Source organism: Adiantum capillus-veneris, chromosome 7, assembly GCF_014529385.1.
Source record: "Adiantum capillus-veneris isolate H3 chromosome 7, ASM1452938v2, whole genome shotgun sequence".
Lineage (NCBI taxonomy): Eukaryota > Viridiplantae > Streptophyta > Polypodiopsida > Polypodiales > Pteridaceae > Adiantum > Adiantum capillus-veneris.
In genome coordinates this window covers 43,878,160-43,888,111 of record NC_140937.1, presented here as the reverse complement: position 1 = coordinate 43,888,111, position 9,952 = coordinate 43,878,160, and positions in this window count along the sequence as shown.

Genomic DNA, 9,952 nt, shown 5'->3' with positions numbered 1-9,952 from the left:
GCCATCCATATAGGAATTGGGTACACCTTGTCGGCATCTGGGCTAGGGAGTTGACATGTGTCCCTCATTCCCTTGCTCTCGCGATTAAACAACCTAATTGACCGGAGAAAATTGAGAAGCTGGGCCATGGTATTAATAGTTCAACTCTAGTGTCTTTCGACCGTGAAATTAGCGACCCCAGACTTGTTTAGGTTTTGACCTTTACAACTGTTTATGCGTTTGATTATATTACAATTTAATGTTTATTGTTGACAAATGGTTTACTATTCTATTACCAATCAATTTGTCTGCCTACAACTGCGTATGCTTTTTAATTGTATATGAGAATGCAATTACTGTGCCAATGTTGTTTGATTTTGTAGTGACTGAAGAAGGCTAAGGACAGTCATCTCAAAGTCTCTTCCACCTCGACGAACGAGCTTCAACTCATTAGCTTCCGAGGACGGAATCTACATCAGGAAGGGGGCATGTTAACCCTCACGCACTTTCCTATCACCTACGATAGATGCCGTATTATTTATTTGGTAGAGTCAGGTATCGGGCTTGTCGGTCCAATAGGAAAAGGGTAAGAGTGATCGCTGATGAGAGGTGCACTCTAACAGGAACATTCAAGGGTTAGTTGGCTTAAGTATGGGCGCCCAAGTGTGAATGGGGCGAGCTCATATAAAAGTCACCTAAACCTAAAAATCGGGCATTCTTTCATTTGTGCAATTGAAGAGTGCTTTTGCTCCATCTCCATCTTCTTCTTCTTCATCTCCTTGTGTTTGTGTGTATGCGTATGTGTGTGTGTGTGTGTGAGAGAGAGAGAGAGAGTGTGTGTGTGTGTGATTGAGCATTGCGATGACGGCACGCCGGCGGTGAAGCGGTTGAGCGTGGCGCAATGGTGGCTCCTTCTTTTTCGCGGTAAGGAATCCTCCACGAAGGCGAGCGTAGGGCGGTGAGTGACACACCCTTGCTCTCTTGAGCAAGGGTGTGTCACTCACTTTCTCTCTTTCTCGCGGCAAGGAATCCTCCATGAAGGCGAGCGTAGGGCGGTGAGTGACACACCCTTGCTCTCTTGAGCTTGTTAGATTAGTCTAGTTGTGTGCTTGGAGTCATTTGTGGCTCGCACACAGTGTATCGGCAAGTCCCTTGCATTGACACGTGCAACAGACGCACACAATCCTAAGCATGCATACTATTTAAATTTGTGCAGAAAAGAGGATTAGTCTTATAAGACAAAAACATTGTTCATTTAGAAAGCGTTTACATTTGCTTACTCTAGTGCAACATTGTAAGCATTGACAAGGCTCATACTATCCTTAAGTTGTATTCCTTGCATCCATCTAGCATCTTCAAATGGATAATTTTTGAACTTAATAAGATACCGTCGGATAATCTTACCACGCCATAGTACCTTGTCTTCATGTCGAAGGATAGCTTCGGGTTGTAGCACCCCTTCTTGGTCTTCGATTTCTGGAGGGTCTTCCATAATTGGTTCTCTTGGTGGCTCTCCTTTGTACGGCTTAAGTAGGCTCACATGCATGAGCCAATGGTTGGGCAACTTGAGTTGATAATCCATGTCATTGATTGGCTTCAAGATTTGAAAAGGACCATAGTATCTTTTTGCTAGTTTAGCATAATACTTTTGATGGACCGTAGGATTTTTGCTCGTCGTTTGCCTCAATCGAGCCTTGGGAAACTTAAGTAAGACCCAATCATTTTCTTTGAATGTTAAGGCCCTTCTGTGCTTGTCAGTAGCAACTTTTTGCCTTTGTTGAGAGATGGATATAGACTCCTTAACCTTTTGAAAAGAATCTTGTAAGTCAAGGCTATACTCATCAACAACGAAGATCTTCCCATGTACTTTAAGTAGCAAGGGACTTTTAGGTCTTCCCTCTATGATCTCAAAAGGTGCTTTTCCCGTAGTAGTATGGACAATATTATTATACGCATACTCTACAAGGGATAAGTACTTCTCCCATTATGATCGTTGATCTACTTCTGTAGCATAAGTCTTTAGTAGATCGAGTATTATAAGATTGGCTATCTCACTTTGCCATCCGTTTGTGAGTGATAGGCCGAAGAGAAATTCAATCTTGTACCTAGATTTTCAAAGAGACCTTTCCAAAAATTAATGGTCATTCTAGGATGTCTATCTGACACGATGGATGTTGGTAATTCATGGTGTTTGAAAATATAAGATATGAAGATGGTTGTTATTTGGTGTGCCTTAATAGTCTTTTTGACGAGAATAAAGTGTGCTTGCTTGCTAAACATGTCGACAATTGTCCATATTCCCGTATTCCCATGGATAGACTTGGGTAATCCAAAGATAAAATCCATGGATATACTCTCTCACCAATTACGGATTGGCAATGGTTGGAGTAATCCAGGTTTCTTCCCTCTATCATACTTAGTCTTTTGGCATACCACACATTTTGAAACTTTTGTATGCCCACTTTCATGGTAGGCCAATAGAAGTACGTCTCTACTCCTCGAAGAGTAGGTTGAATGCCTCTATGCCCCGCATAGGGAGGATCATGGGTTTCATATATGACTTTCTCACAAAGGGAGTGGGTGACACATAGCCTATTTCCACGGAGAAGATAACCATCTTGCAAGGTGAATGGTTCCTCTTTCTTTCCCAAATCAAGGGCTGACATTACATCTCTAAAGTCAAGGTCAGTAGCATACTCATCTATCGTAGAAGATAGATCATTGTGAGTTGCTATAGACACCACACTGACTTTTGGTCATCGTGCAAGTGCATCGGCCACTTGATTGTGTTTACCAGCAATGTGAGCAATATGAAAATAAAATTGCGAAAGAAAGTTTGCCCACCTCATTTCTTTGTCGGAAAGATTGGTTTGCGTCATGAAGTACTTGAGACTTTGGTGGTCTGTTCGTAGAATAAATGGAGTCCCCAATAAATAGTGCTTCCATGTGTCTAGGGCATGTAGAACAACTAAAAGCTCTTTCTCATAAATGCCCAAGACCCGCTCATCCATATTGAGCCTTCAGCTCTCATATGTTATGGCATGCCCTTCTTGAAGCAAGACTGCTCCAAGGCAATCACCACAAGCATCACATTGGACCTCAAAGGGCTTTGAGAGATCCAGAAGGATGAGGACTGTTTGTGAGGTAAGCTTCTCTTCAAGCTTGTCAAAAGCATTTTGCTCCTTAGCAATCCATGAATACTTAACGTTCTTCTTTGTTAAGTCATGTAATGGTCTTGCTATTTGAGAAAAAAATTCTATGAAGCGTCTATAGTATGCACGTATAGCAATGACGCTTCTTAGCTCATGCAGATTCCTTGGATTAGGCCATGTTTTTATTACCTCTAACTTCGATGGATCCATACGGATACCATCTTGAGAGATAATATGACCCTAAGTATTGAATCTCTTGAAGGAAAATTTCACTTTTCTTTTGGTTGAGAAAAAGCTTGTTCTCCCTCAATGCTTGAAAAATCACTTGGAGATCTTGCTTGTGTTCCTTCAAGGACTTGGAGTAGATGATGACATCATCAAAGCACACTCCATTCAACTTGCGATAGGGTCTAAATATTTTCTCCATCAAACGATTGAATGTGGCTGCTGCATTGGTCAAACCAAAAGGCATTACTAGATATTCATAAAGACCAAACATTGTACGAAACGCGGTCTTTAGGATATCTCATCAACTATCCTTGTTTGATGATAGCCACTTTTAAGGTCAATCCTACTAAAGCAGGTAGAGCCTTGTAGCTTATCAAACAAATCTTCTACTCGAGGCACATGAAATCTGTTTTTGATAGTGATATGGTTTAGTGCTCGATAATCCACACACATACGGTATGTGGTACAGTACGATCAGACTCATTAGCATCTATATACATGTTCTTTCCCCTGTAGGTGAAGTAGATTCTCCTTTCAGGGAACTTCATGTTGGTAGCCATACGATCAAACCATGGCGCCCCTAGGATGGCATCCTCATGTTCGAGAGGAGAGATGAACTAATCTTCTTTGTCAACATAGCTTTGGACACAAAGCCTCAACTTCCCAATCAAGGGAGTAACGGAGGCTTGTTGTCCCTTAGAAGCTGTGTCAACCATTACAGTATCTCCCATCTCAAAAGCTTGAATGCACAACTTGGTGGCCAACTCCATTGATATGAAGTTCTGAGTAGAGCCAGGGTCAAACAAGATGAAGGCATCATGCTTCCTTACCTTTCCCCAAGCATAGGAGAGAGATGATCCTTTGCAATGAGCATCCTCTTTTGGAGCTTTGATGGTGGAAGCCCTAGGAGTCTCATTGCGAGCATTTTTCTTGGGGCAAGAACGATAGCCATGTCCTTGCTTCCCACACTTAAAACACTTAGTGTCCTTGCGAAAAGCTTCAAGCTCTTCATGAGAGAGTTTGTTTTTACCTTTGTAAACTCCCTTCTCCTTGGACCTATTGTTGTTGTTGTAGGAAGTACCTTGGGAAGAATTTTGGACATTGGTTTTCCCCTTTGCATCATTTTTGTCTTTGTTTTTCATGGGTTTGACATTCCATCTAGTCCCTTGTTGGAAATTGATGCGGGAAGCAACCATGGTATGGTGGATTACTTTGGTGTGATAGAACCAGGCCGTTGGGAGTTGACATACTCGGCCATTTCTTCAGGTGATCCCGCACAAAATTGCTACTTTTGCTCGATGAAGTCTATCTTTTGGAAGACAGTAGCCTTGAGATGTAAATCCCAAAACTTATCCACATATTTGTGAATAGACTCATGTGAGAGAAGCTTCAAATTGCACCATTCGGTAAGTACTTTGTCCTTTGCATCGCTTGCAAGGAATTGATTCATGATGTAAACTCGTAGAGTTTTCCATGTCTTTGGGGCTTCACCATTGCTAGGAAGGCTAGCCCACCATTGACGAGCCGATTTTTGGAAGTGCATAGCTACATGGCGTAGCTTGGAGGACTCTGTGAAGCCCTCGTCTCCAAAGGCCACATCAAATTGTTGGATGAAGGCCAATACTTTGTCGGTGGCACCAAAGGTGCCATCATAGGTGAGAAAAGAGATACTCGTTCCTCCCTCTTTGAACTTCTTGAGATTTTGTGATCTTCGCCATGCAGGGTATGATTTGTGATGTCCTCCCCTCTTGTATTCTCTAGGAGAATAGCCATAGCTTTCGTTGGGAGAGGAGGAAGGTGAAGAAGAAGGAGAAGAGAGTGCCCTCTTTCTTGACCTTTTCTTCCTTTGTTTCCTCTCTTCCCTTTCAGAGTGACGAGAAGAAGGACTCCGTGTTGACCGTTTCCTCATGGGATGAGTTGGCGATCGTCTAAACCACCTTTTTGTGGAGCCACATCTTCAGAGGAACTTAGGGATTCATTGCTTTCTTACTCTTTGGATTCCTCCTCTCGTATGGGAGAGAGTCTTCTTTTGGGGGTCTCATCAAGAGGCCTCCTAAGCTCTCTCTCCTCTTCGAGAGGAAGGAAAATCCCATAAGCACAAAGTCGTTAACTTCAGCTTACAAAGTAGGGTTATGCAGCCTAGTAACAAGATAATTGATAAACATGGGGGAATCATCATTAGCACCTTTATGTGCAAAATCAAAGTTATCAATGTTCATTCTACTCTCTTGGTTATTGTCAGCCATGCTAATTATACTTATGTGTTTTACTTAGTGTATTCTTTGGCAATTCAAAACCTTAGTTGCTACTCCTCTTAGCCTTTGAAAATAAGCACTTAAGTATCTACACCCACGACTCGAATTGGTTAATTATAGAGAGTAGTAGCGTGGGTCTAACATAGTAGAATTGCCGAGGGATAGCTCCTTTCGAACTTCTTATGGCTCAATAATGGTAAAGTTGTAGACAAGTCTGAAAAGACCCCATTATTAAGAACAAAGCTCCCGAGGTGTGCACCATATCCCACGTGGTGGTCTCAACAAAACCGATAATAGATCCCACTCCCACTTACCCTAATATAATTAATAAAATCAACCATAATAGGCTACTTAAGGACCTCTCTCTTAAGCAAGGAAAGAGAAACCAAATGCTCTGATACCAATGTAATGTAAATGGCCTATGAACTTTGAGAATAACGGAATTAAAAGAATTAGAGTGAGCATTTTTGTGAGATTACTTTGAGAACATATAGGGTGAAATTAATTGATGGTAGCAACATGAACATAGTATTTAATTAACTTGACATGAACAATACTTTTGCAAGAGAGAGAGTATTAGAGAACATGACAATAGTTAAGGATCGGATTTACTTGTAGCCAGTCCCCCTTCCAAAAGGCGTTTGTATTATAGATTCTCCCATCAAGAGAGACTTGTTACAATAGAGTCTTTGTGTTCCTTGTGATGTTGGTGATGCTATGAAGATGGAAAGCTTCATGCATCACGAGCATAACATAAACTTTGCAAAAAGCATTAACTATCCCAAGCTTCAGTCCCAAGACCTCAAACACCTTCAAAGGTGGAGAGAGCTAGTGGGGAATGAGGGTAGGGAGGAGGAAGAAGAATCATCCATAGGAGAAAGAAATAGTTCCTCACTTGTCATCACTCTTCTTGCTTAGCATAGCATAATAGAATAGTAATGAAGATGAAGAAGATGACAAGCTTAAGCATTGAAGCATGGCTCTTGGTTGGATTTGCATTCCATAACCAAGAGTGTTAGTGTAGGCTCTTCACTTCTCAACAAGCTTGGAGAAGGAGATGGAGCTCTTGCACTTTGCACTCCACACAATGAGAGAATGTGTGTGTGTGTGCGAGAGTATACCCCCCCTCTCATGCTTGGTCCATACCTTTCTCTCCCTCTCTCTCTCTCGTTTATTTAATTATTTCATTTGGACATGTGTCCTCGTTTTCCTCTTTGAGAGAAAGAACTTAATTTTTTTTTTTATGTATCTAAATTGTCATTGGGCCCCTTTAAAACCTATCCAATAGCATTCAAGCACATCATGAGGGCCACATGTGGAGGATCATTTGAACATGTGTCTTTTATGCTTATTAAGTCATTTGGTTTGAATTGGATACTTCAAGCACTTAGTCAATCAAGCATGGAAACATTGATGCCTCTTGAGAGTTTGTCTTTGAATTCGAACACTTCAAGAACCTTAGTCATTTAAGCATGTGAGAAGCACCTCAAGCTTTTGGAAAAGGTTTCCATAACACTCAGCAAGCCGACAAGCACCTCATGCTTTGGTAGGATTCCCACCTCAAGGTCAACCCTAGCTTGCCTAAGATCAAATGACTTTTTAACACTAACTTTTGGAGGTCTTTAATGAAGATAACCCTAAGGTCTTTAAGCTCCATTAGGTAGCATTGCTCTTTAACAGACCGTCTCTCATTTGGACCCCTTTAACCTTGGCCCCGTGTTGAGACAAATCCATAAGCACATGTCTATATTCTAACCCTTGTTCTTGTTTATTCTCCCACATTAAATGATCAATTTATTATGAGAAAATCATTTGGGTTGGTTGGATATTAGATTTTATGACAAGCCCTATCATAATAGCAACATATGTTGCAGCTCGGGTATGGATGTGAAGGACATAAATTTTGTTATCTATTATGATTTTCATGGATCATAGTTTTTTTTTGTGGATTGACAAAAGTACAAGCAAAATCGCAACATAGCAAGAGCAACAACAACAACCGCACCAACATCGACAACTAGGTCATGTGAGGGACGACATGAATTTGGAGGGGGGGAGTGTTGATCATTGGGTCAACAACGCGACATAACTCAACAAAGCCTTATTCTCTGAGGTTATGAAATGCTGCGGATTATGGTTAGAAACATCATTTGTAATAAGTAGCTAGTCTAATTGCAAAAGCCGATGGCACTTCCAGATTGTAAATACAAAGCCATTTTACCCCTTGAAATCTATTTTAGGTTTAACTTGTTGGTAGTCTTAGTATAAAAGGTACCTAGGTCATTTTGTAAAAAGAACTTTTTATCATAATCACAGTTTGAAGCTGTCATCGACTATGTGTGAGAGAGGAAGAGAGAGAGCATGAGCTTCATCCTGGCGCTACTCCCCGCTCGCTCATCGCATTGGAGAACCAAAAACACCATTGTGCTAGGCTCGGCAAGAGCTACGCATTGATGCCAAGCATTCCTTGCGGAACGGAGCATATGTGCTCGCGCATCTACGAGCTATTTGTGGCCGTAAGTATATCAAATGATATTTGTTTTCTACTTGCAAGTAGTCATTAGAATCGTGGCAATATAAGCTACACAAAGGTACTCATAGATTTTAGTTTTAGACAGTTTGGGATTTCGGCTCTATCTTCATACGCGTTTTCGGTAATGGGTCTAGAGTGAGGGTTTTGAGTGTAGAGGATTTGGGGCAAGTGTTTCCTAGTGAGGGGATGGTGTTCCTTAAGTTTTGTACGGTTCTAGCATGGTTTAGTGAGTTTCCTTTTGTTTGTGTATATGTGGTTGGTGGTGTAGTTGAGAGCAGTGAGACCCTTGTCTGGGGTTTAGTTAGCCTTTCAAAGCGTTGTATGTGTGGGATGGTCTCAACCTGACAAGCTAAAGAGATTGCCTCCGTGCGCCTATCGTGTCATCTATGTCCTCGATTGACATTATGTTGATCTAAGTTGTGTTGCATACACTTTATAGGTGTTGTGATTCGCTCCCGCAGTAGTGAGACATGTCGGCAAGTCACTTTCATAAAAAGTTAAGAAGATATATTCTTACGTGTTCCAACACCTTCAAAAAGTTTGAAAATTGGGCATTCATTTAGTTAGCTCTTAATTGTGGTAACTCGTTTAAAATACTCAAGTGAGTTATTAATCGAGTCTACACACTATTGCATTCATCCAATTTTGAATATTCCGACAACAATGTAGACGATCAAGATGTTTTTGTGGGTTTCCTACTGAACCATATGAAGGTGCACATATTCTCGACTATCATGGTATCGGTCAAGTGGATAAACCAGAGGGAGATGCCATTGTGGAAAAACTTAGTGTCTTTAAGAAAACTTTTTCACTTTTGTTTTCGAGGACGAAAACGCTTCTTCAAGGGGGAAGTCATGTCATGCCTATGGTAGGACCAAGGAGGGCAAGGCCCTAAACTACTTATACATGTCAAGGGGTCTCCTGTAGTAGGAGGGCCAAAAGCCAATAAAAGGAGTAAGATTTGGTGGAGATGAGCATGCACTAGGACCCTAGGCCTTTCAAATGTCCTCAAAAACCAACAATGCAATGTGATCATGAGGACCATAAGTATAAATTTTCTACATTGAAATTGCTACAAAAATTTCATGTGCTTGATCATGATATGACACAAAATTGCTACATAAACCAAAGTCGTGGGTGCATGACTTTGAGATTTCATCGAGCAAAGCATACAAATGGTTTTATAACATGATATGACACAAAATGATGACGATATGACACAAAATTTCCTACATAAACCAAAGTCGTGGGTGCATGACTTTGAGATTTCATCGGGCAAAGCATACAAATGGTTTTATGAACGTGGAAAGAACACACACAATACACATTGGAATTTAGATCTCATCACCAAGTTGCAAGAAAAAACTCAAAAGTTGCATGAGTGCCTTAAGGAGATTTTTAAAGGAAAATTTTGAGAGCATGCATACACAAAGTTGAAGAGGGTGTATCTAATGATGATTCCTTTAGTGAGAAGGATGATGACGACCATGATGAGCATGGGCATCACATGATTGGAGTGGATATTGGAGCGAAGAGAAAAGACCCTATGAGCCAAGAGAGTTCCCAAGTAGCTCAGTGCTTGCATCGTATGCCATCAACCAGAGGATTGTGGGTCACATTCAATCTTTTTTAAATGGTAAATTGCACAATTTTGATATTTAAAATGATGAGATGACATATACATGTTCGTTGAGTATCATGAGAGAATTAAGGAAATTAATATTGGCAACTATAAACGCAACAAATCCTTTGATGAGATGTGTGATACAACTTGAAGCAAGAGTCTCATGCTGAAATTTCATTTT